This window comes from Petaurus breviceps, unplaced genomic scaffold (genome assembly GCF_028583685.1).
Source record: "Petaurus breviceps papuanus isolate PSGF00001 unplaced genomic scaffold, PetGlider_PUasm1.0 90895, whole genome shotgun sequence".
Taxonomy (NCBI): Eukaryota; Metazoa; Chordata; class Mammalia; order Diprotodontia; family Petauridae; genus Petaurus; species Petaurus breviceps.
In genome coordinates, this window is record NW_027187372.1 from 5,615,376 (window position 1) to 5,642,406 (window position 27,031).

Consider the following 27,031-nt stretch of genomic DNA (forward strand, 5'->3'; position numbering starts at 1 on the left):
TTCAATTCAGAACAAGAGTTCAAATAAAGTTCTGGGGGGAGGGGAGTGTCCTTCCCCTCACACAGCTCCAGCCCCAGCTTCCAAGCACAGAGAGGGGGCTGGGCAACAAAACCAGCAAGGTGGGGTCCCTGGGGATCCAAGGCACTTCATCCCACCCACCATAGTCACAAGTCCATCCTCCCCCTGGGTCCCAAACTGTGGGATGCAGCCAGGAAACACATTCAGTGCCCCTGCTTTGCTGCTCAGTTCTTATCTTTTCCTGTGGCTGAATTCCGAACTCCTGGGCTCCTTCTCCTCCCGCAGGAAACTTGGAGATTATTTAATCACACTTAGTAAATGCTGTATTTGGAATGATGTCATGTTTCGATCTTCTCTGTTCTGGGTTTGTTACTGAATAAAATAGAGAGCACCTATGCTGGTATTTTGAACCTGGGAAGTTGCCTTTGCTTGGTATGACATTACAACATATAACACCATATCCTAAGGAAGGAGAAATTATTTTGCAAAGAATGTTTAGTATAATGTGATTTTAAATAAAATCATTATTCTTTCAATTCTTATCTTTCCCTTCTTGATAAGCTTTGACTCAGATTCAAAGAATCAAAGAATTGCCCAGAAGAATCAATTAAAATCCCAGAAGTAACATTTATATATTATCATATATTATATATAAAATAGAGTCCCCATAGTTACATGATCAATTTTTATTGAAGAACAGTGATTTGCTGCAGATTCAGGTTGGATAGCCATAATTACAGCTCTGTTGACTAAAATTAGCCCACATATTGCTACTCATTACTTGTTGGACTATTGCTATGCTTTGGGAATTGTGAATGCTGTATGCCTCCTGACTCCTCTGTGAGTAATCATGAAAAGTTGAAGAAAGCTAGTGTTGAAGGCTTTAATGGATTGAATCTTCAATATAATTATAATTCTATATGTCCTAAAGTAGCAGAAATTCTAACTATTCTAGTAGTATTGCAGCAAGAATGATAACAGAAGGGGTGGCCAGGTAGCACAGCGAGTAAGAGCACCGGCTCCAGTGTCGAGAAGACCTGGAGATCGAATCCCGGGCTCAGACACTTAGCACCCACCCAGAAACACCTGGCCATGTAACCTTGAGCAAGTTACTTAACACAATTGCTTAGGGGTGGCCAGGTGGCTCAGCGAGTAAAAGCACCGGCTCCAGTGTTGGGATGGCCTGGATCAAATCTGGGCTCAGACACTCAGCACCACACCCAGAAATAACTGGCCATGTAACCTTGAGCAAATTACTTAACCTCAATTGCTTTAAAAAAGAAAAAGAATGATAATAGAGGGATGATATCTAAAAAATAAAATTAAGAGGTGATAGAGGAATTTATTGGGAGAAGGAGAAAGGAGGAGATAAATTAGGGTAAATTATCTCATATAAAAGAGGCAAGAGAAAACTGTTACAATGGAGGGGAAGAACAGGAAGGTGAAAGGGAATGGAACAACCTTATTCTTATTGAATTTGGCTTAAGGAGGGAATAACATACACACTCAATGGGTTATCTCACTCTACAGGAAAATAGAGGGGTAGGGCATAAGATGGAGGATGATAGAAGGGAGGGCAGATTGGGGGAAGAGGGTAGTTAAAAGCAAACATTTTTGAAAAGGGATAGGGTCAAAGGAGAAAATGGAATAAGTGGGGGGTGGGATAGATGGAGGGAAATATAGTTGGTCTTTCACAATATGACAACTATGGAAATGATTTGGGTAACTGCACATGTACAACCTATATTGAATTGCTTGTCTTCCTAGTAGGGGTGCATAAGGAGGGATGAAGGAAAAAAATCTGGAACTCAAAGTTTTAAAAACAAATGTTTAAAAAAATTTTTTAAATTGTTTTTTACATGCAACTGGGAAATAAGATATACAGGCATTGGGGTATAGAGTTCCATCTTGCCCTACTAGAAAGTTAGGGGGGTGATGGGGAAGGATATAGGGGAGAATGGATTAGGGGAAGGGGTATTCAGTGGGATTGCTATTTTGGGGTGAGGGTAGGGGAAAGACAGGGAGAAAAAATTGTAACTCAATATCTTGTGGAAATGAATGTTGAGAACTAAAAATAAATAAATAAATAAAGACAAATCTATAACCTAAAAAAAGAACAATAACAGAGATGATAAAAATGATTATCAGGGGTGTGTTGGCAGGAGAAGGGCTTTGAAGAAACTAGGGTGGGAGAGGGAAACTGGACTGGAGGAAAGGGAAATGATAATTCTGGTATGCTAGTGGGATCAGGAGAAAGGTGATTTACAACTAAGTAGCCATGTTCATTCACTCTTAGCCATGCCAGGTGTCAGGGCTTTATGTATGGCTCTTGTATGAGAGTAGAAGACTAGGGCTATTACTATGTCATGGTACAATAAGTTTTTTACTCAGGTTTCAGCTTCCAAAACTGGAGGGTAGTTTCCAAGGAGTAGGTTCAAGAGACAACATGATATAGTGGAAAGAGGCTCACATCCAGAATCAGAGAGCCTGGATTCATTCTCACTTGTGGGGCATATATTTGTGTGATCTTGGGTGATAACCTCAATTATTCTCATTTTCCTCATCTGTAAAATGAAGGTGTTGGACTAGATGAACTTTGGGATTGATTACTTACAGTTCTAAATCTGTGATCCTTTTAGCTCTCAGGCCTGTGATCCTGATAGTGTATTAAGCTTGACCTGATTAAAATTATTTATTAAAGTATATTATTATTCATTCATATTTTAGTATATGATAATTTAATTATGATTATTTATTATTTTTAAGGTACACTGTTTAAAGAAGTTCCTCCAAATAAGTTTGTCCTTAAGCCTTTGTCCTTGTATCACTTAGTTTGTGGTCTTTCAGGTAGCTCAGCTAGGCGCTAGAAGAAAGTATTAGGTGTTAAAGGAAGAATGTAGAGATCATATTCACTCAGTATTCACAGACTGCCATTCCCCATTCAAAATGCATGACATACATTCTGTGCCAAGAGCCAGACCATCAGGATGGGTTTCTCTCTTTACCTTCATGTAAATAGATAGTACATTTTAAAATGGTCTCCATTTTCCTTCTTGTCTTCAAAAGGAAAATTGTCACTTAGCAACCAGTCATTTTCTGCCTGGCTGATATGTAAAATGAAAAGCTAGGCAAATCAGAAGCAAATAATTTGGGCCTTTAGGAATACAGGGCTATTCCTTAGAATAACTAAGATAACCCCCAATGAGCTGGAGCATTCTTCATCACAATGTCAACATATCTATATGATAGAGATATCAGACCACACCAATTACATGGTATTTACCAATGTTCCCTAAAGAATACATATTGACTCTCAGTAAGCTGTTGTGGAAAAAAAAATCTCTCAGGAATAAAAAGACATTTACTTAAGTACATGGTTAATGTCCTGACAAGAAAACACTTCTCTTTAATGACCCAAGGGGAATAAAATTAGAATACATACATTCTTGAATTAAGTTTCTGATAGTTTTTCATTGTGATATATTAAGCTTCTTAAAACACTTTTAAAGAAGTATTTTCCCAAAGAGAATATCTGAATATTTAAAGTTCTGTGATTTTAATATGGCTGTTCTCTCCACCTTGGCAACCCATCCATGCCTTCACGTCCTATGTGATTCTCATTCATGTCTATCCATATATCCTTCACAGAACTATGCAATCAATTTGGTAATTTTACTATTTCGTGGCTGGACAAAACAAGTGCAAAACATGGGTCTGAATACAGAGAAAATAGCATTTGCATTGTTATTTTCCTTGCATTTAACTGAAGATTATTAACTTGGGTGAGAAAAGATGGTACAGTAGAAAAGGACAAAATTTGGATTCAGAGGATCTACATTCAATGTTGATTCTACAACTTAGCACCTCTGTGACCTTGGTCAAGTCACTTTAGTTGGTCTGGCTTCATTTTCTTCATCTGTAAAATGAGAGAATTGGATTAGGTTACCTTTAAGGTCCTTTCCAACTCTAAATTTGTGATCCTATGCCTTCTTGATTAGGATGTAAAATGTCACTGCTAAGGCAAAGAAGTTCAGGGATGCTATTCATGGAGTAGTGGCATATGGATTTGGAAGAAAGCACAACATAATTGAATCTAGCTCCTACCAGAATATAGAAGCAAATTGAATGAACTCAACTTGTTCTTTTGATTGATGCTTTTTTTAAAAAAAGAAGACTACACAGGTTCCTTGGTAAATTTCTCCTGGGCTTCCCTTAACTTGATTTTCAAAAGTGTTCTTTGTCATTTAACTTAAACTATCTTTGCTAGACTTTAAATCCATTATTATTAGTTTGACCAGAGAAAACAACCGACCAATCTTCCCTCTCCTGGAACAATCTTGTCCTTATTTTATTGGAGTTAAATGGAAAGAAATTCCTTTTATTTTACAAAAACCAAACAATTCTCACTCCTATTCCCTTAATCAAATAGTTGAATAGTATAAAATATTAAGCCAATTTCTCCCAGTGTATACTCCCAGAGAGTAAGTCAAACAATTTCCAGTCAAGGCCCTTAAATAACATTGGGCTCACTGATATAAAAGTGTGAATAGGGGAAACTTGGTGGCCTGAAAGAAGCCAGTGATTATTTAAATTTCCAGAGAACAGATGATAACCTAGGATGCTGGTTCTCTGAATTATGTCACCTCATTTGTTTGTTGAAATTCTATAGAAAGATCACAATAGAGTCTCCTAATAAGACATGTTCCCCAATATGAAGGATTTAGAGAAATTTGGGAAGATTAATATGAACTGATCCAGAGTTAAGTAAATGGAACCAGGACAAGAATGAAGACAATGACCAAAATAATGTAGAGGAAAATAGTTTTGAAGGACTTCAAAATTCACATCAGTTTAGTGGCCAATCATGACCTCAAAGGATTAAAAGCTTCCTACCTTTGTGCAGAGGGGTAGTACTCTGTAGGAAAGGGATAAGGCATGCATTGTCATTACATGATCGATGTGTTTATTTGCTTTGCTTAATTACCCAAGGAGAGGCTCTATTAGGGAAAAGATAATTGGAAAGTGACAGAAGTGTTTAAAAAAAAAAAGGAAATATCAATAAAACATTAAATAAAATAGACAGGGAGCCCAATGGCCTGACTAAATATGGAACAGGTCAGGAGAATTGTCAGGCAAGAGGGGAATGACATGTCTTAGATAAAACTCCTTCCCAGTTACAGTAGAAACAATGAGGGATATTACAATTGCCATATAATCTTCATTGATTATATGCTAAGGACACAGCAAGTGGACAAAAGGGAAGAGAAAAAGGAAGTTTTGGAAGCAGGGGATTGGAGACAAATTTTGTTTATGTTAATTTTTTGCTTAAGGGCATCTCTGGTACTAGGCTCATTCAACAAATATCTAGTGACTTGATGAAGTTTGGGTTGATAGTGTTTCCTCATTTAAACACATGTGTCTAGTGAGCCAAATTTTAGCTTCAGTAAGACACTGAAAATAGAGCTAGCATTCCTACTCTTAATCAGTCAATAAACATTTATTAAGCACCTTGTGTGTTCCAGACACCATACTTGCCACTAGGGCATACAGAGACTAAAACCAACACTTCCTGTCCCTAAATGAATGAGCTTATATTCAGTGAGGGAGACAATCAGTCAATTGACCAATAAACTTTATTAAATGCCTGCTATGTCCCAAGCCCCGTGCTAAGCTTTGGAGATACAAAAATAGGCAAAAGACAATCCCTTCACTCAAGGAGTTTAGAATCTAATCATAACCATATCAATGTATCATAGAATAGAAAAGGCAACATGGTCGGAGCACCAGATGTAAAGTCAGGATAGCTTGTGTCCCAGTAAGCTACTAACTACCTGTGTATGATCTTTAACCAATACCAACTTTTCTGGGCTTCCATTTTCTTTCTTTTTCTTTTTTTTTGGGGGGGGGGGGAAGCAGGGAATTGGGGTTAAGTGACTTACCCAAGGTCGCACTGCTAGTTTTGTGTTAAGTGTCTGAGACTGGATTTGTATTCAGGTCTTCCTGACTCCAGGGCCAGTGCTCTGATTCACTGTGCCATGCAGCTGCCCCTGGGCTTCCATTTTCTGAGATATAAAACTGGGGGCTTTCATTAGTTGGTTTTTCAGAATGATTCAATGAATCTTCAGGAAGAGGAAATCAAATTGAAATTCTACAGAAATCCAAGTGAAAAACTACTTGGAGGCAGCTGAAGTTGAGAATAGGGAAGTATGATTTCTCAATTTTTCAGGTTGAAAATGCATTTGGGTAATTAGCCACCAGTCATATAAATTCCATAACTGACTTGGAATGGAGAGAGCCATTGTTTTGTATTCATACTGGATTTATGTCAAAGACCCAGGGTTCAAATCCTAGCTCTACTGCTTACTTGCTTTTGAGCAAGTCACTTAATCTTTAAGATCCTTTCCAGCTCTAAATCTATGATCCTATAATCTTAATACTCATGTAACCAATGAACCTTTCCAGGCTTCAATTTTCTCATCTATATATAACATTCCCCTTGTGCTACTTCCCCTACTTGGGTTATATATCCAAAGGCTAGCTGTTATCTTGGATTCTAGGTTAACCTATGTGTCTGTTCTCTGAATATTATAGCTCATAAGTCCCACTGGTGTATTTCTCATTAATTATCATCCAGTAAACACATTTAGTTCTTAGAAAAGGTATTTACTAAATATTGATGGCATAGTAAAAACACTAGCTATAACCTTCCCCCCAATACCTGTGGGACACATTCTTCTACAGATACAGCCTCCATGGGAAGAGTGAGAATAAACCTAGAGTACAATGGTTGCAAAACATACTTGTAGTAAACACATGTACCCAGAAAACTCACAACTCTGGAACTGGTAGGTCTAGAAGCCCTTTCTCTCCCCCTGAAGTTCTATTATTGATTCTATTCTCTTCTTGGTTACAAGGACTCACACTCCTTGAAACTATTTCCTCCTTCAGTTGACTATCTATCTTTATCTTTGTCTGAAGTGAGTGTCTCTGCTGTTTGCTGGATGCAGTAACTCCTACTGGTCAGAGAGTTCTACTTCAAAGCAACGTGATTGATGGGGATGGGGCTGGTGAGGAGAGAGAAACCCATTCCTCTCCCATGAGAGTAATTCCCTTTCAGGGGTTAAGTTTCCTTTCTATTGCTTGCTCAAACTGATGAACTCTCAAACTGCTAGATGGAATAGATGTGAGAAAAATCTCCTTTTCTCCCACCCTCGGGGGTATCCTCCACAAAGTTCTCCCCACACTATATACCTTGTTCAGAATCCTCACCAGGACTCATTTGCTTAAAGGCTTGCAAAGTCATGTCCATTGTTTTGTGTCCAATTTTTGCTTGTCCAATGAGGTTGTCGTATTTAATTTATCAGAGAAATGGGTTCATCCTTCATAAAGGGATCACTGGGTGTATTTTGTAGTTAGTTTAATTCCTTAAAACCTCATTATCTCTGACTAAAACCTGTGACTACATCAAATGAATAGAGGTAGGGATGAAGGAGTGTTATGGGAATGGGAATTTAAGATCTTCCCTGCCCCTAGGCCCTTTGATAGGCTTAAGCTACTGAGAACCTTCCTTGATTTGAAAATATACTCTGCCTCCTAAAAGGCTGAATGTGGTCACCTGGAGCCTGTGGTGGGAGGCTTGTTTTTCAGTAATGCCCACACCTTGATAATTTGTGATTGGGCACAAATCACAGAGGATTGTTACATTCTCTGAGCCAGGAGAAGGCTATATATACTCTGATGTGAGATTTTGTTTTGGGGCTCACTTTGAGAAAAGTTGTATGATTTGACCAGATGAGCCCTGGGCAGCCATGGAGCCCCCTGGCTTTGAAAACCCAGATGTTGGTGCTTCCCTCTCTGGTAACTGACTAGGTATGGATGTAATGGTCAGACAGTTGGAAGCCTGTCTGCTGATCTGTTTCCTGTCTGCTTATAATTTCTGCTTGTAACTTGTTTGTATTCTCTGAAGTTCGGGGTAATGACTTTTTCCCCTCAACTAGGTAAATGACATATGTTTGATTAAAGCAAGATTGTTAACTCATTTTGAGTTTCTTTGCTTTAGAAAAGCAGATCTAGGAACCTATGTTGGCATCCACCCTGGGTATGCTAGGGTGCTTACTGCTACAAGGAGGGAGGGAAATCACATCCTTTCTCCCTTACACATAAAATGAAGAGCTTGGACAAGAGGGCCTACAAAGTCCCTTACAACTGTAAATACTATGTATGAGGCTATATAATATAAAATAATATAACATTATGACTATATATATATACACACACACATGCATGCATATTCCCCCCCCCCCCCCCACTATACTATACCAAAACTGCTGATGTGGCCTGAGTTCTAGGAGAGTTTTTTGGAGCAGACCATGGTTTATGTGGTGGGAGAGTTTCATGGACAACACCAGCATTGCCAAGAAAATTCTACATTGGTTTATGCTCCTCATGCATGTGCCTAGTGAACCAGTGACTCTGGTATAGAAATGAGTCAGACCCAATTCAATCCAACAATAATTCATTAAATGCCGTTGATGTGCAAGGGACTATTTTAGGCTCTGAGATTTGAAAGATTAAAAAAAGTACCTTTTGCTCTTTAAAAGGCTTATATTCTATTGGGGCAAAGGAGAATATTTTAAAAACTATTTTAGGAAAATGTGAAAGTGTATGTCTGAAGACCAGAAAATGCATTATAGCTTTTATGGCCACTGAACCGAGCTTTGGAGGAAGGGAAGGATTCTGACAAGCAGAGATGAGGATTATGGTCTAGCTATGGGAGATTGCCTAAGTGAAGTGAATAGGAGGGAGATGGAATGTTGAGTTCAGAGAGTAATTAATAGCCCTGTTATGACTGGAATGTTGAGAGCATGAAGGGGGAAATGGGAAATAATTCTGGAAAGAGACATTAGAACTAGATTGTGCAGACCCCTAAATATCAGGCAAAAGAGTTTATATTTTCTTCTTGGAGAAAAAAAGGAATCATCAAATGTTTTTTGTGAAATGGTCAAATCTCTGTCTTTGGAAGATTATTTTGGCAGATATATGGAGTACCTGCTGGAGAGAGAAGATACTGGAAGCAGGAACACCAGTTAGGAAGCTAGTACATTTGCTTAAATGAGAAATAATAAAGACTTGAACTAGGGGAGGTAGTGTAAGTAGAGAGCAAAAAGTAATACCAAAGAATTGGCAGGACTTAGCAACTGATTAGATACGGGCAACAAGGGAAAGGGAAGAATACAGGGTGACTCCAAGGTTTTGGATCTAGGTGACTGAAGTGATGATGGTGCCATCACCAGAAATAAGGAACTTGGGAAGAAGAATGGGTTTAAAAAGCAAACTGATAAGTTCAGTTTTTGAAATATTGAGATTGGGGTACTGGTGGGACACATAGGTTGACATGTTAAGAAGGCATTTGGAAGAGTGGGACTGAAATGAAGAATATATAGATTTGTAATCCATGTGAATGTATGAGAGAGCCACAAAGGAGAGAGTGTTGAAGAAGAAAAGGAAAAAAAAAGAGGCATAGAAGTTGGGAAAGAAACCTACAAAGGAGATTGAAGAATATCCAGAGAAATAGGAGAATAAGAAAAAAAGAAGGTCATAGAAGCCCAGAGAAGAGGATATAATAATAATAGCTAATATTTATATAGTACTTCAAGATTTATAAAGCACTTCACAAATATTATCTCATTTTTTTTTCTCACAACAATCCTGGGAGGCAGATGCTATTATTACCTCCATTTACAAATGAGGAAACTTGGACAGAAGATAAGTGACTTGCCCAGGGTCACACATCTAGTTAGTGTCTGAGGAAGGATTTGAACTCAGGTTGAGGATCCAAACTCCAGTCAGGTCCAGTGCTCCATCCACAGTGCCATATAATTAGGAGAAGTGGTTAACAGTATTGTATGCTGCAGAAAGGCCTGATAATAGACTTTGGTTTGCCAATTAAGAGGTCTCTATTCCTAAATATTTTGTGTGAGATTTTACTCCTTATTTTATTTGTTTATTTGATTGTTTTTATTCATTTCAACAAATATTTATTGATGATTATTGAGTTTGTAAGACATTTTTTTGTTTCATGGTTGAAACAAATAAAAATCTTACTTTTGAAAAATCAGCTTTTACGGGTAAGAAGCTCAGTTGCAGAGAATTGGGGAATGAATGGGTGATTAAGGATGTAGAGGCAGAAAGTATGGAATATCTTCTCTATGAAATTAGTAATGAAGGAAAGGCAAGATGAAATGTAATAACTTAAAAGGGATACAGTATCAAGGGAAGGTTTTTAAGTGTATTTGTAGGTATACAGGGAAGGAGATAGTTAATAGGGAGAGATTGAAGATGAAGAAGGAAATGGTTGAGTTCCTGAAGAAGAAAGGAGAGGATTGGATTGAGGATATATTGCTTAATTAATTATGTATTTCTTAAATGTCTACTACCTATAAACCAGGTACTGTCCCAGGTCCAGGGTATATAAAGACAAAAATTAAATAATCCTTGCCCTTAAAGAGTTTATAGTCTATCACAAGAGACAAAATGTGCATATATTTTGTATGTACTTACATATGTCTATTAATTATGTGAAGAAAATATGAGAAATATATGAAATTATGAGAAATATATGAAAAAAATAAGCACATTATAATTATTTGGTGGGACCCAAGAGAATCACAAAAGGCTTAATGTAGAAAGTGGTGCTTGAGCTGAGCTTTGCGGGAAATAAGAAGTACATTAGCTGGAAGTAAGGAAGGAGTACATTCCCAGTGTAGGGAACAGCTGGTATAATGGCACAGAGATGGGAGAAATGGGGTATCTCAGAAATATTATTGCCATTTTAGGCTACTTCAAATGGCAGTAAGACTTATCGGACATGCCATAAAGTGTCATGAATGAGGAATAGCAAGAAGAGGAATTAGCTTTAGTACTAGATAGCCTTTCCAAGAAGGATCATCTTATTCTTTCAGGCCAGAACAAGAGAGAAGACAAAATGAAGATCTGGATAGGTTGTAAGATATGGAGGAAGATGAGGGAATTTACAAATATATGGCCACAATGGTCCTAATAAAGTAGGGTATGATGTCAACTGCTAAGAGAGAAGTTGGGTAGAAAGTCAAGATTTTGCATTTCCTCACCCTGCTTTATCCCCAGCCTGGAACTTACCACTTAGTGCTGGAAAAACAAAACAAAACAAAACAAGCTACCATTCTGTGCTGGAGGAAACCAAAAATCCTGGGGGGAGGGGTTCTCAGTTATTTTGAGTTTGGGGAGTTTGCCTAAAAAAGGTTATTGTTCAATAAGTTATCTCTACCTTAATCTCCAAACTTTCTACTTACTAAATAGTTAACTTCCTCATCGATGTTTGATTCTTGGGTAGGTTTGAACCGGATCGGCCTAGCTCTCAAAGAGTCTTCTCTTCATAGTAATAACAGCTGGAAGGTACCTTAGAGAACATTGAGTCCAACCTCATTTTACAGATGAGGAAATAGTACAGTGTTTGATGATGTGTGAAAGCCTTGGCATCTTTGTGTTGGCTCATATGTTTATCTCTTTGAAGTATGTTAGGTGAAAGTGACATCACGGGGACATTTGCTTGCAATTTCAGCTCCACCTCCCTTCACCAGTGTTGAAATATTCTATGATCTTAGTCATTTGAAATATGTTTTGGAGAAAAAAAAATGGAACCTAAAAGTCCTGACCTTTGTTTACTTGACTTTGTGTATTTTTAGAATTTTTTAGAGCACAAAGGAACTTGTTATGAGAATATGAGTATGTTTGTAGGATCACAAGGTCATCTTGAGGAAAACACTTTGTAAACTGCAAGGTGCTAAATAAATGTGAGCTATGATCTCAATAATGTTGATATGAGGTCATTACCATGCATGTCATTTGCATGGTGCTTTACAGTTTCACAATGATTCTTCATATACATTAAAATGGAAATTGGGAAAATAATTTTCTTGAAGTTAGAAAAAACAGATTGCTTCCTTTTTGTTTAAAAATCATGTGAAAAAACCCATACACTGATTTGCATAGAATCATGGAGTCTTAGACTTAGAACAAACCTTTGGAAGTCATCTGGTCTAATCTATACTGGAATGAGAATATCTACTACATCACACTTGACAAGAAGGCATCCAGGTTCACTTTAAAGACCGCTAATTCTAGAGAGAGCACATCCACCTTCAGTTAGCTCTGGTTAATAAGATATTTCTTTTCACTTCAAGCCTAACTTTGCCTATGTTGGAACTTAAACCTGCTGCTCCTGCCTTCTAGAGTCAAACAGAAAAGTCTAATCATTCAGTTATCCTCTTCTCCCTATGCTTTATCTTCTCAGTCCAAATACATCAAGTTTTTCTAATTGATTCTTATGTGGCATGATCTTGAGATTCTTTACCATTTTGGTTACCCTCCAAGCTAGACCACCTGGTTTAACAATGTTCTTCTTAAACCATGGCGCCCAAAAGTGAACACAGTATTCCAGATGAAGTATGAACAGGGCATGGAATGGTGGAATAATTACTTCCCTTATCCCAAACACTCTACTTTTCTTAGGGTAGCCTAGCACTGCTTTAACTATTCATTTTCTACTCTATCTTCATGTTTCTTTGGTCCTGGAAATTGTTCAGCAGATGATATTTGACCTCCAGGTTTTTCTACTATTTTTTCTATAGAGCCCAACAAGATTATTGGATGATTTAGAAAGAAACAATTTGGATATTTTCTAGGAATGAATATTATATTACGTTGTATTCTATTCTATTCTGTTCTGTTATATTACCAAATAGATGCAATACCCTGGACCAGAATCGTAGTCTGTAGATCATGATTGTTTCTTTTAAAAACAACTTAACAATATTTTGTTGATGCCATTTATTTCGACATTAAGACATTTCTGGATCTATACCTCCCTTCCCCAATCCCTATTAATTATACCTTTTATTTTTTTTGAACACTAAAGAGTTAAGCAAAAACAATTAAGAGCTTTATATCTGTCAGTGTATGTGAAACTCTATGTCCATAGTTCCTTACCTCTCTATCAAAAGGAGGGAGCAGCATTTTGTCAACTTTTCTTGTGGGCTGATTGGTCATTAAGAAATGGGCCTTTGGAAATTCCTGAGGAGGAGAGTGATTCAAAAGACTCTTTCTGAAGATAGGGGAGTGGATTGTCCAAGCTCATCCCTCTTACCTTTTGACTTATGAGAGCAAGAAGCAGGAGGAGCAGTAAGAAGTTTGGGGAATCATGAACCAAGGCGGTGTGGATGGATAATGTGTGCATGGACCATGTATGGACAGAACCCATGATGTCAAAATCTGCTTGGGCTAAATACTGGAGCCAAGTAAACTTTATTCTTCCTCCCCTTTTCTTTTCTCTATAGAAAAGTATGTTTTCTTTGGACCCCATATTTCCTTTAGAACTTGGGAAGAATTTACCTTTTTTTTAAAGTTTATTATGTTTCTTAGGTTATCAAATATGATAATTCAACAGATTTGCTAAATTGTGGGTCCTCTTGCTTGAATACAAGATTGAGAGAAGCAATTGGGTAAGGACCAGAAGGCAAGAGAAATGGCCAAAGGACTTATTTTAATGATTTCCCAGGTCAGAGAGTCTCCATTGGGGGGAGGTGGGTTTCTGGGCATCAAAATAAATTAGTAACTGTGGGATGCTAGTTGACTAGCAATGAGTCAGGCATCTACCATTATTCTCCCTAGGCCGTGTGACCAGACTGAAAAGGAGCATTTCACTAAAAGAGGAAGCCAGAGAGTGGCAAGATAGAAATTTATGCTTCAAGAGGGGAGTGAATCTCTGGATAACCCTGTTCATAAAAAGTTGGGGATGATAAAGTGATTAACATTTCTACTTGACAATCCAGCAAACAGTATTGGAATTATAATGATACAGAATTTGGCTTAATTTATATCCTTTTTGTTTATATTATTGCAATCATCTCCCCCTAGTTCTGCTCACTTCACTCTCCTCAGTTCATTAGCCTTCCCATGTTTCTCTGTATTCCACATATTTGGTGTTTCTTACAGCACAGAGCCTAATCCTTTTAGTGTTCTCAAGAACAAAGAAGTGTGTACAATACTGAACAAGGTATGGGAGTCTCAGTAGTATAGAGAAATCTGAAAGTTAACCAGAAGGGTTGCCTTGAACAACAAAAAAAATTGTGTCATTTTCAAAAGCTATTATAATCTTTTAAGAAAAAACAGTTGGGGCGGCTAGGTGGCGCAGTGAATAGAGCACCAGCCCTGGACTCAGGAGTACCTGAGTTCAAATCCGGCCTCAGACACTTAACACAAAAACTAGCTGTGTGACCTTGGGCACTTAAGTCACTTAACCGCAATTGCCCTCCAAAAAGCAAAAAAAAAAAAAGAAAATTAACAAAGAAAAGAAAAAAAAAGTTGCTTATATCTGAAAGCCAAAATTAAGGTGCTTCCTATGATGACACTAATCCCTAGAAGGAAGTAAACAAATACTGTTTATGGCAATGAAAACAAAATAAAACAGACAGGAGGCACTTTGTTCAGGGATGGTATTTGCATAGGTTACAGAAGCAGACAATAGCTTCCAAATGACCCTTCCTTGAAGGGTATTCAAATATTCATGGGAAAGGTTAATGTCTTTGGTTTGCCTAAAAATATTCCCTAAGTCTATATGGTTGTGTAATCTCTAATAAAGTGATATATTTCAGCAATATTCCTATATAAAATTCATCCTCATCTGAAGGTAACCAGGTCACTGTTGAGAATGAAGTTGGGATAATAATTGACTAGAGAGATTAAGCACAAGCTTAGGAAGAAAATCAACTGTATTATTGGACTATTGCTGGAGCTAATGTGTTTAGGCAGATCCTTCTTAGAAAACTAATTCATATTTATACAATTCTTTACAAAGTCCTTTCATATATGTTATCTGAATTTTGTTGTTGTTGAGTTGTTTCAGTCATGTTGAGTTGTTTCAGTCATGTTCAACTCTTTCTGACCCCTATTTATTAATTATTTTTGACAAAGATACTGGGGTGGTTTGCCATTTCCTTCTCCAGCTCATTTGAAAAAAATTAATTTATATTAAACTTAAATACACAATAATAAAAGAAAAAGAAATATATTATAAACTTCAATATTAAAACAAATATAAAATAAGAAAAGGAAAAAAGGCATTGCCACGTGCACAGCAGAACTTAACAGAGGATTCAAAATATACATCAATATCCACCTCATTTTATAGATGAGGAAACTGGAACAGTGACTTGCCCAGGGTCACACAGCTGGTGAGTGTCTGAGACTGCATTTAAACTCAGTTCCTCCTAATTCCAAGACTGTTGCTTTATCTATTGGACGACCTAGCTGCTTCTCATTATCTGAATAAATATTCACAGCCCTGTGTGTTAGGTAGGGCCAGTAATATGCTGATTTCTGATGTAGGCACTAAAATGAAATATCTTTGAAAAGAAATACATATACACACACACTCTCATTGCAAATGTAGTGAGATTTTTGGTACTGTCCCAGAAGGATTGAAAAATCATGTATACAAGGTGTATCAAAAGTATTAGTGTGTTTTAAACCTTAATAGCTTTAAAACATTTTTTCTCCATGGAACCCAGAAGTGCTATATAGGAGGCAAGACTTGGGTTTTGTAGAGAGTGCACTTGGGCTCTAGGGCTCTCTCCCTGGGAAGGTGTTTGGGGAACCCTGTCCATCCCAGGGAGAGATGCCGTACTGATCTGCTTCTCTCTTCTTTGTTCAGAGGCTTTTGTCGTGACAACCCAGGCCAAGTTTGGTGGGGAACTGAGGCTGGATTTTCAAATGGGCCATTCAACTGAGTGCCCCAGGAGACCACAACAGGGGCTGAAGTGACTGGGGAGTTGGTCAGGGAAATTCCATTGATACACTTGGTTACCTGGACAAGCAAGTGCCAGATACCAGGGTACAGGAGACACACAAAATCCTGGCAGAAAAGTGTGACTTTGGGTCTTGTTAAACAGATTCCCATGAGTCTTTTTATTATGTAGATGGTAGGCAGCACCATCTCCATCTTCCCTACCACAATGGGGTGTATGATGACCTGGAGGCCCATTCAAGTATTTTGGGCTATTTCAGTCACTTTCAAGATACTAGAAAGTTCAAGTCAGAAGTTCATCCAAAGTTTTGGTTTATCTCACTGGGAACCTCATGGGGTTGGTTTTAGCTTTCTATAAGTGCCAGTCCATAGGGCTGCTGCCACACATGCATCAGTCTGCTTGGCTATCATTGAACCCCCCGGGAGGATGGAGCTCAGTGGTGGTGGGCTCCTTATAAGATCAGGGGAAAATATGAACTGGTACCTCTCTTACAGTTGGATTCCATTTGATTTTTCTTAATTGTCCCTTCGGTAGCACCCCAGTCCATTCTGTTTTGCAAAGATCTTCTGTTCTGAAAAGACTCAAAAAGTCTTTCTTCTTTCAAAGGTAAAAAGGAACAAAGCTTATAGGATCAGAGTTGCACAGAATACCATCACAGAAAAACTGCAGTGATGCTCCTGGCTGAAAAGAAGGTAAAAACATTTGTTTATGTTTCCAATACAGAGCAAAAACAAGAGTGGCTATTTTAGCCTCTCCTCTCAATATTTTAAATCTCTCAGAATGGTTCTTGGAAAGGAAAAAAAAAGTTTTTTTAAAAGTAGATTTAATAGCTTAAAACTCTATTAAATTTTTGAGATTCTGTGTGTGTGCGCGTGCGTGCGTGCGTGTGTGTGTGTGTGTGTGTGTGTGTGTGTGTATGTGTGTGTGTATGTAATCTTTTAGCTCTTCTGGAATTTCACCCAAGCTCCCACTAGTACTTGCTCATAAGCTAGCTCTTGGCAATTGGCTAACTATTCTCAGGATCTAGGACTGTACTTCTAATACTGTTGTTCATGATCCCCCACATTGTGCTTCTCATGAATCAGTAAACCAGATTAGCTTTTAGCAAAGACATTTACTAAGATGACATAGTAAGAACAACTGGTATAAAACTTTGCCCTCAAAATCCTGGGTGCACTTTCTCACAAAAAGAGGGCTCCCATGGGAAGAGAGGACTAAAACTCCCAGTATATTGTTGGTGGAGTGCCCATATAGGGAACACATATGGCAAGGAGAGAATCACATCTCCTGTTGCTGGAAGTCCTTACTTTCTCCCTTGGTAGAATCATCATGTGGTTCTTCTTGGATAGAGTTCTGCGCTAGGTGGGCCAGTCAGGCAGGCTCCACTTCCTTCTTAAGTCCATAACTAGCATTTCTTTCTACTAGGAGAAGTCATGTTTCTTGAAACTTCCTCCCTCCTAAACTGACTGCATGTCTACACCCTTCTGTCTTTAGTGTTTCTCTTTATACATAGTTGGATGCACTCACTATCTGCTAGCTACTCCAGTCTCTCTAGTGATAAGGTCAGTCCGGGAGGGCAAGGACTACAACACTTCCTCAAGGCTCTTTCCCCTTTGCTACACTTTGGTGTAGGTACAGTGTAATGATCTGCTTCTATGATCTCCTGAACTAGTACAATTCCAAACTTGGGATCTTGTGGGCTATCACTGTTCCCAGACTGTCTTGCTGTTTTTATTTTTATTATTTTAAAAAAATTAATTTTTTTAATTTTTAGTTTTCAACATTCATTTCCACAAGATTTTGAGTTGCAATTTTTTCTCTCCCCATCTTTCCCCTACCCCCACCCCAAATAGCAAGTCTACTGAATATCCCTTCCCCCAATCTGTTCTTTCTTATATCCTCCCCTTCTCCCCCCCCGCCCCCACCCACAACTTTCTAGTGGGGCAAGATGGGTTTCTATATCCCAGTACCTGTGTGTCTTATTTCCCAATTGCGTGTAAAAAAACCCAATTTTTTAAACATTTGTTTTTCTAGATTTTTTCCCTTCTTCCCTCTGCACCCGCCCCAACTAGGAAGATAAGCAATTCAATATAGATTGTACATGGGTAGTTACCCAAATCATTTCCACAGTAGTTATATGGTGAAAGACTAACTGTATTTCCCTCCATCCTATCCCTTTCACCCCCCCCTTATTCTATTTTCTCCTTTGACCCTATCCCTTTTCAAAAATGTTTGCTTCTAACTACCCTCTCCCCCAACCTGTACTCCATTCTATCATCCCCCCTCTTATCCCCTCCCCTCCCCTATTTTCCTGTAGGGTAAGATACCAATTGAGTGTGTGTGTTATTCCCTCCTTAGGCCAAATTCAATGAGAATTAGGTTGTCCCATTCCCTTTCACCTTCCTGCTCTTCCCCTCCATTGTAACAATTTTCTCTTGCCTCTTTTGTATGAGATAATTTACCCTAATCTATCTCTCCCTTTCTCTTTCTCCCAACAAATTTCTCTCTCATTTCTTAATTTTATTTTTTAGATATCATCCCTTCATATTCAACTCATCCTGTGCCCTCTGTCTATGTATACATGAACATACAAATGTGCACACTCACATATATATTTATATACACATACATCCTCTTATATATACATATTTATGTATGTATACATACATATATATTCCCTTCAGCTATCCTCATACTGAGAAAAGTCTTATGAGTTACAATTATCATTTTTCCATGTAGGAATGTAAATAGTTCAACTATAATAAGTTCCTTATGATTTATTTTTCCTGTGTACCATCTTATTCTTCTCTTACTTCTTGTATTTGAAAGTCAAATTTTCTATTCAACTCTGGTTTTTTCATCAAGAATGCTTGAAAGTCCACTATTTCACTGAATGACCGTATTTTTCCCTGTAGAATTATACTCAGTTTTTCTGGGTAGGTAATTCTTGGTTTTAGTTCTAGCTCCTTTGACCTCCAGAATATCATTTTCCAAGCACTTCTGTCCCTTAATGTAGAAGCTGCTAGGTCTTGTGTTATCCTGATTGTGTTTCCACAATACTCAAATTGTTTCTTCCTGACTGCTTATAGTATTTTCTCCTTGACCTGGGAACTCTGGAATTTGGCTGTAATATTCCTAGGAGTTTTCTTTTTGGGATCTTTTTCAAGAGGTGATTGGTAAATTCTTTCTATTTCTATTTTGCCCTCTGGTTATAGAAAATCAGGGCAACTTTGCTTGATAATTTCTTGAAAGATGGTGTCTAGACTCTTTTTTTTTTATTATGGCTTTCAGGTAGTCCAATAATTTTTAAATTATCTCTCTTGGATCTATTTTCCAGGTCAGTGGTTTTTCCAATAAGATATTTTTTCATTTGTTTGGATCTGTTTTATATTATTTTGATTTCTCATGAAGTCATTAGCTTCCAATTGCTTCAATCTAATTTTGAAGGAGTTATTCTTTTCAGTGACTTTTTGAAATTCCTTTCCATCTGGCAAATTCAGCTTTTTAAAGCATTCTTCTCCTCCTTGGCTTTTTGGGCCTCTTTTGCCATTTGAGTTAGTCTATTTTTTAAGGTGTTATTTTCTCCAGTGTATTTTTGGGTCTCCTTTAGCAAGCTGTTGACTTGCCTTTCATGATTTTCTTGCATCATTCTCATTTCTCTTCCAAATTTTTCCTCCATTTCTCTTACGTGATTTTCAAAATCCTTCTTAAGCTCCTCCATGGCCTGTAACTAGTTCATATTTTTCTTGGAGGCTCTTGATGCAGGAGTTCTGACTGTGCTGTCTTCCTCCTATTCCATGCCTTGATCCTTTTTGTCCTCAAAAAAGGATTGTATGGTCTGTTTGTGCTTCTTCTGCTTGCTCATATTGGCAGCCAATTACTTGACTTTTGAGCTCTTTTCCCCAGTAGAACTCTGCTTACAGAATGGAGAGAGCTTTGTCCCAAATCACTGGGGTCTTTGCAGCTGCTGGAGCTACAAGATGGGCACCCTTTCTACAGCCCTCACAGGCTCTGGCTCACTGGTCACACATCCCAAGGATCACCACCCAAGACCATGATCCAGATCCAAGCAGGTCAAAGCAAAAGCAATTACCCTCTAAATGGTCACTTGGTCCCCCTACAATCTGCAGGCCAGGAGCTCTAGAAGCAGCCACACAGCAGCGGCTGCAGCCGCCACACCTCTGCTTCTTCTTGCCCTGGGGTTAGCAGCTGGACCCTGCTCCCTCATATGTGGATTGAGAAGTCTGGAAACCTGTACAGCTACTGGTGATTTACTCTTGTGAAGTCTGCTCCAGCTGCCCTTGGTCAGGGCCACCCTGGGGCTAAAATCTCAACTCAGTCGGGATTGTACTCGGCTCTCAGCATGCTGCGATAGAACCTTCCTGCTGGCCTGCCTGGCTTCCTTCAGTGGGAGATTTGTTTCTCTCTGTCACTTTGTGGGTTCTGTAGCTCTGAAGTCTGTTTAGAGTCATTTTTTACATGTATTGGTGGAGGTAGAAGCCAGAGCCGCGCAGAAGTCCTGTTTCTACTCTGCCATCTTGGCTCTGCCTCCCTTTCTATTTTTATTTATAGACCTCGGAGACATGACTGATTTTCTCAGCTACTAACAAGATGTCTCCTGTATGATGTTAGTTACCAAAACACTATGATACTCTCAAACTGTTTAAGGACTTATTCACACTTATGGTGAGATTGTAGGAATGTTTCTTAACAACTAGTTTATATTTTGTGATTATGTTTCTAGGCCTGTTGATTGATTGAACAAGTGTCTAAACCAGTTGAGATTAATTAGCCGAGAGTGAAATATGTGTATATAGGGTATTCTACCCTGCACTAAACACCTTAAACTATTTTATATATCTACATGTCTCTATTTTTTTTTTCAGAATTTATTTATTTATTTATTTTTCCAACATTCATTTCCACAAGATTTTGAGTTCCAAATTTTCTCCCCATCTCTTCCCTAATCCTCACCCCAGGATTGCAAACATACTGATTACTCCTTCCCCTAGTCTGCCCTCTAATATATCCCCCCATCCCTTCCCTTACCCTCTGCCCCTTACTTTCTTATAGGGCCAGATGGATTTCTATACATGTCTCTATTTTTATATCTATATTCCTACCTATATTTATATCTACCTCCTCAAATGATTACACATACACACACACACACACACACACACATATATATATATACATATGTATTCAAAAGTATACATTCTGTTTTCCTTCCAAAGATGCTTCCTTTTAAGAATATAGATTATATTCAGGGAGTTTTTATCATTGTTGTTGGGCTTGTGGTTTCATTTGTAGATGGAATTCTGGGTAAAGAAATTCCTTTTTCCAATGTAAATAGTTCTCAATCAATTTAATAAATTCTCTCAGGCAACCTAATGAAATTATAGAGAATAGGCATTTTGGGGGGAGGGGGAAAATATTGGAGGCTCACCTGCCTTCTCATGGAGATTAGGCATGCTCACTCTCACTTTGCTCATAGAACACAGAGATCCCAAGATGACTGGATGCATGGCAATAAAGAGAACAGCTTTTGTTCAGAGGTGCCAGTAGAATCTGTGGTCTATAAAATCAGCCAACCATGAAATGTTTATTAGGTGATGCCTATGTGCCAGACACTGTGCTAGATTTTTCCAGTACTAACATGAAAATGAAATGATCCTTGCTTTAAGAACCTTCTGTTGAATATTAGAAAAAGGTCTGGTTCTAGAGTCGGAGGACCTAGGTTCAAATGTGGACTCTGCCACGTCATAGTTCTGTGATCTTCAGGAAGTCACTTATTATTGTTACACTTTACTTCCTTATCTTTAAATTAAAGGGACTGAACTAGATGGCCCCCAATCCCCATTTGATTTTAATTCTACTATCCTATGCACACATACAAGTTACGAGTCAAGGTATGGTAAAAATCATGTATGTCTATCACCCCACAATGTTTAGTAAAGCTGAAGCAATGATTATAGAAGCAAAAATGTTGTGAAAAAAGGGGCTAGTATTTCTTCTTGTTCTAATGCTGTAACTGTAATATTTGGGAATAGAGATAAAAGAAATTTTATCCCAGATTGTTGTTTAATTGTTTTCAGTCATGTCCAACTCTTCGTGATTTCTTTTGGGGTTTTCTTGTCAAAGATACTGGAGTTTTTGCATTTCCTTCTCCAGTTCATTTTACAGATGAGGAAACTGAGGCAGATGGTGTTAAACAGCTTGTCCAGGGTTACACAGCTAGTAAGTTTCTGAGGTCAGATTTGTACTCAGGTCTTCCTGGCTCCAGGCACTGTGCTTCATCCATTGAGTTACCTAGATACCTTTTTTATCCTAGCTATTCTACCTTACCAGGGCTAACTTGAGAGGTGATGGCCCCCAAACCATCAGCTTTAATCTTAAAACAGTTCACTCCTTGGTTTTTGAGACCATCCATGACTGATGTATTGACAAAGTCTGTTGGGGGCAGCCCCCTTTGGTAAGTAGGGCTAACAGAAACAGTGATGCATGAGGAAGGAATGAGACAGAAAGGCGAACATTCAGAATCTTTCCTAGTAACCCATTCCTAATGTCCATTTCATGAGCACATTATATCTTAGGGCTCAGATGTCTGGTTTCTGAAAACATCTCCTCTTGGGAGTTCAGGAATGGATCTGTTCTCAGAGCAGCTCTTTAGAAGGGAAGATTCTCCTAGAAGATCTGCTTCTTTGGTTCAGGTAACTTGCAGAGATTCTTAGATAATTCTTCTAAACTTTGCCAGTTATAAGACTCAATATAATTTAGCACAGTCTCTTAAATTTTTCTTTTCCAGTACCTAGTTCATGTGGTAAATACCACCTCAAACCTTATGGTTTTAAACCTATTAACAACAGAGCTATAAGAACAGCGACTGGTAGGTGGTGCAGTGGATAGAGCTCTGGGCCTTGAGTCAGGGGGACCTGAGTTCAAATCTGGCCGCAGACACTTACTAGCTATGTGACCCTGGGCAAATCACTTAACTCTGCCTCAATTTTCTCCTCTGTAAAATTAGCTGGAGAAGGAAATGGAAAATTTCTCTAGTATCTTTGCCCCAAATGGGATCACGAAGAGTCAAACATGACTGGAATGACTGGAAAAAAAAGAATGTCAAATTAAGAACACATAGTTCACTTGAAACTTCAGAGAATTTAAATTTTTTACATACTCCTTGCTGTTTCTATCTTTATCTAAACCCTGTACCTGATATAGACACTGGAAGAATCTTTAAAAAATCTATGGGGATCTAACTTCTAAAATGAGCCCCTCTGGTTAAAGATTTAGTATTTGTCAGAGTAGACATATAAAATAAGGATAAGAATGCTTTTCTAAATTGGCATTGACTCCATTATCATTTAATTTTTTAAAGACTGGTATTAGTTTATTTCATTCAGATTTAAGCTTCGTAAAATGTAAATGTAAATTTTACTACTTACAGCTGTCTTTTGATATGTTAGGCAAATTATGTTGATATATTTCAGAAATTTAAATAATGACTGGGAAATAAAAAACTAAACATTTTTGAGCACCATCTTGTTCAGGGAATGAACAAGACAATTTTATATAAAGTCTTGAGCCCAATTTTTAGAACTTTATTAGAATATGCTCAAGGCCTGTATATTTCATTAGAATCACTTAAATTTGACGTATATAATCGTCTGATCTTGTTGCTTTGTCAAAATTTCCCACTCTAGCCAATTCCCCCCTCCTCCTCACCCTAGGGGAATGACATATTGCTATATCAACTTGAAGAAAAACCTATTTTCATACATGAACACACAATTCTTAAGGGAATGACAAGCTCAAAAACTCTTTTATTTAGTTGATTAGGGAAATGATACTCCCCATTGGCATCTTAGTGTTTTTAATGTGAATCAGGAATAACTCAGATATCTTATTGACCACTTGCTCTGACAGAGAAACTTTGCAGAAAAGGAAAAAAAAAGGAGTGACATAGTTACATCAGGGAGAAAATACTCCCCACTCTTTGTCTGACTTCAAGCACAAGTTACTTAACAGCCAGTAAGAGTATGGAAGACAGCAGGGCAGCTAGGCAGCACAGTGGATAGAGTTCAGGTCCTGAAGTCAAGAAAACCTGAGTTCAAATTTTGCCTCAGACACTAGCTCTGTGACCCTGGGCATCCCCCTTTTGGACCAGGATGGCACCTTTAAAAATGATAGAAGCTAAATCTTGCAGTAAAATTTGATAAAACAAACACAAACCCATGTCATAGGTGAATCCATGTCCTTTGTGAGTTATTCCAGGTAAAGGCAAACAGGTGTTAAGATATGGGTAAATGCGATACTAAAAATCTTGAGCAAAGATCTATCACTGTAAAACAGGTAGCCTCCCAAGGAATTGAGGAAACGATTATAGCAGGGTTGGGTACCACTGTATGTCTGGATATAACACAAGCATTAATTGTTCACAAATCTTAGACAAAGTGATAAACAGACTTGCTGTCTAGGACTAACTTAGGTTTCTTAACAGGAAGAAGAGTATTGCAATCTGGCTTTCAAGGTATATTAATACCTTGATCTCTTAGAGAGTCAATGATGAGTGAAATGCTCTCTGTAGCTTCTCTGGATAAGGGATACTGGAAGACAGATGGGCAAGGTTCTCCTCCAACTTTTATGGTAAGTGGGATGACTGATTTTAGGAGGCCTACATCCAAAGAGCTTCCTCTTAGAGACCTTAGAGAGTCAGGGATGTCAGATGGAATGCTAAGAGCATCCCCATGTGCTTCCTGATCATTTTGGATGAGAATGGGAAATAAGGAGACAAAGTCTTCAGGTAACCGTAAAGACAGAATACCTTCAGAACAGGAAATAATAGCTCCAGCTGTCATAAGAGGTCCTGTCCCAGTAGATTCACGAGGGATTTAGGCATGAGGAGGGAGGAGTATTTTTCTTTGTTTTTGAGGAAGGAGTTTTTGACAGAAAGAGGGCCGATGGACACAGTGCAATGAGATGATCCAGGAACAATATAGGGCTTTCCTGAGACCCCAACAACATTTACATATCTAATAGAGACACCATTGGAATCAGGTTTGAGCTCCATCATTCAGCAAACAATCATTGACTGTATCACCAACTTTTAAGGGTGACATAGGGTTCTTCAGTGTGGGAAAAGGAATGGACTAGAATAACAGGAGCCAGGACATCAGGTCCAGGAAAAACAAAGACATCCTCACTGAAATCCATAGTCCCTCTCCCTCCCCCACACCTTTATGAATCAGATTTTCCCTTGGAATCTTGAGGGTCACTTTTCCTCCCATTCCTGATGTCCCACTTTCTCTTTCTATGATATTGGGCAATATGGGTCTTCTCGTGGCAATAAAAGCATTCACTTGACCCACGAGTTTCTTAAAAAACCTGTATAGGAACCAGAATGGTTTGTATTGGGTCAGTCTGTACTGGGGCAAGAAGAGTTTGTTTTTTTTCCCCATAGTTTCCTGTTTTTCCTGCTTCTCCATTTCCTTATCTTGTCTGTCATAGACATGCAGGTCAATGCTATTAATCTGGCCTAAAGGCATTGTCATCCAGGGCATCTCTCACTTTTGCTTTTGGGCAGGCATTGACTAACAAAGTGTGTGCTAATAATGTGTGTATTTCATGGGTTAATTGGGTCTAATTCTGCATATCATTTAGCACTTTTGCATGATCTATCATAAAACTGATTAGAGTTCTCATTTTCTTCTTGTAATGGCTTTTGGAACTTGCTCCAATATTCTGGTCTGTTGGTACAAGCTTCCATGCCAGCAATTAAGGTATCTCTGCTTTGCATCAATTTAGTATAACAAGCTTGAATATTAGTATTCCAATGGGGATCTTGTAGTGGTCTACTGGAAGACCTGAAGCATCTTTAGGGCTCCCTCCAACAAAGGCCAGTCTGTTAAATGTCTTTTTTTTTTATGGCAGTTCTTTTTCTGGGGAGAGTAGGGCCTCTAAAAGGTTGGTAACATTTTCCCAAGTGGAATTATACTGCCTAAAATGTCCCCAAACTGAGTAATAACCCCAGGGTCTTCATCAAATTTGAGGGTGTCCCTTCTCCATGTGCAATGGTCTGAGGGGCTGAAAAGCTGATGGTTTTTATCTATGAATATTTATATTCCCCCTGGGTTTATAATAAAGCCTTTCTTGAAGAAGAAAAATGCTATTAGACTGTCCCTCCATTTCAGAGGTAACTAAATCTCCAGATGATTTAAGAGGAGAATATGGGGGTACAGAGGACAGTGGAGGAGAAAGAAGAGGAGGAAAAGAGGGAGGAGCAGGAGCAGGAGGAGGAGGAGGAAGAGGAGCAGATGGAAAAGACCAGGCAGCAGTAACAGAAGAAGTAGCCAAAAGGGGCTCCAAATTAGTGGGAAGTAACAAAGGAGTGAGAGGAGATACTGGCAAGACCCATAGAGAGAAGGTACCCCTGAAGAAGTAGGGCCATGGTCATCGGGTAAATGAGATGTTATTTTGTTAATGCTATCCAGCAAAACCAAAACTCCATTGGATCTGGATGTTTATCTTCTATGACTTACCTTAAATCTTTCAGTTTACGCTGCTCAAAAGTACCAGATTAAGATGAAAATAATTTATCAGCTGAATTTCTAGCTGTCTTAGACCAAATCCCACATTATCTAATCACACTTTTTTTTTTTTTGTCATTCATGGTTTAACTGGAAGCTTTCCCTGTTCCAAGCATTAAGGAGTTCTTGTGGGGTTCCTGTTGGCACACTATTATAAGATTTGCTATTATTAGATCCCATTATTCCAAATTGGTTCTTAGATTAGGCCAAAAACTTTGTAAGGTACAGAAACACAGAAGCACAAGTACATAGGCACAAGGCTGATAGACTTTTGTAAAGCATCTGCCATGAGTCCTAGTTAAGAGAGAGAATGTACGGATTCCTCACTGAATTTTGGTAAGCTATCATTCTATTACAACTTTGTATCTTTAACAAAGATCATGATCTCAGGGACTACCCTGCTATGTGTCCCACTAAGGTTTTAACTTTTGGGAAGGTAGATGAAGGAAAGGTTTGTGAAATATACCTTTGACTATCATGAAAGGAATGAAGAGTCTTCCTCTCTTCCTCCTTTCCCTCTCTCTCTCCTTTCTTCCCTCCCTCCTTGCTTCTTTCCTTCCCTTCCTTCCCTTCCTTCCTCCC

The 27,031-nt window shown here is 38.4% G+C and overlaps 1 pseudogene; it reads left to right on the top strand.

Moving 5' to 3' along the window:
* Window positions 1-16,010: 16,010 nt before the first annotated feature.
* LOC138151169 (ER membrane protein complex subunit 4 pseudogene) lies at window positions 16,011-16,379 on the top strand (annotated as a pseudogene).
* Window positions 16,380-27,031: the final 10,652 nt, after the last annotated feature.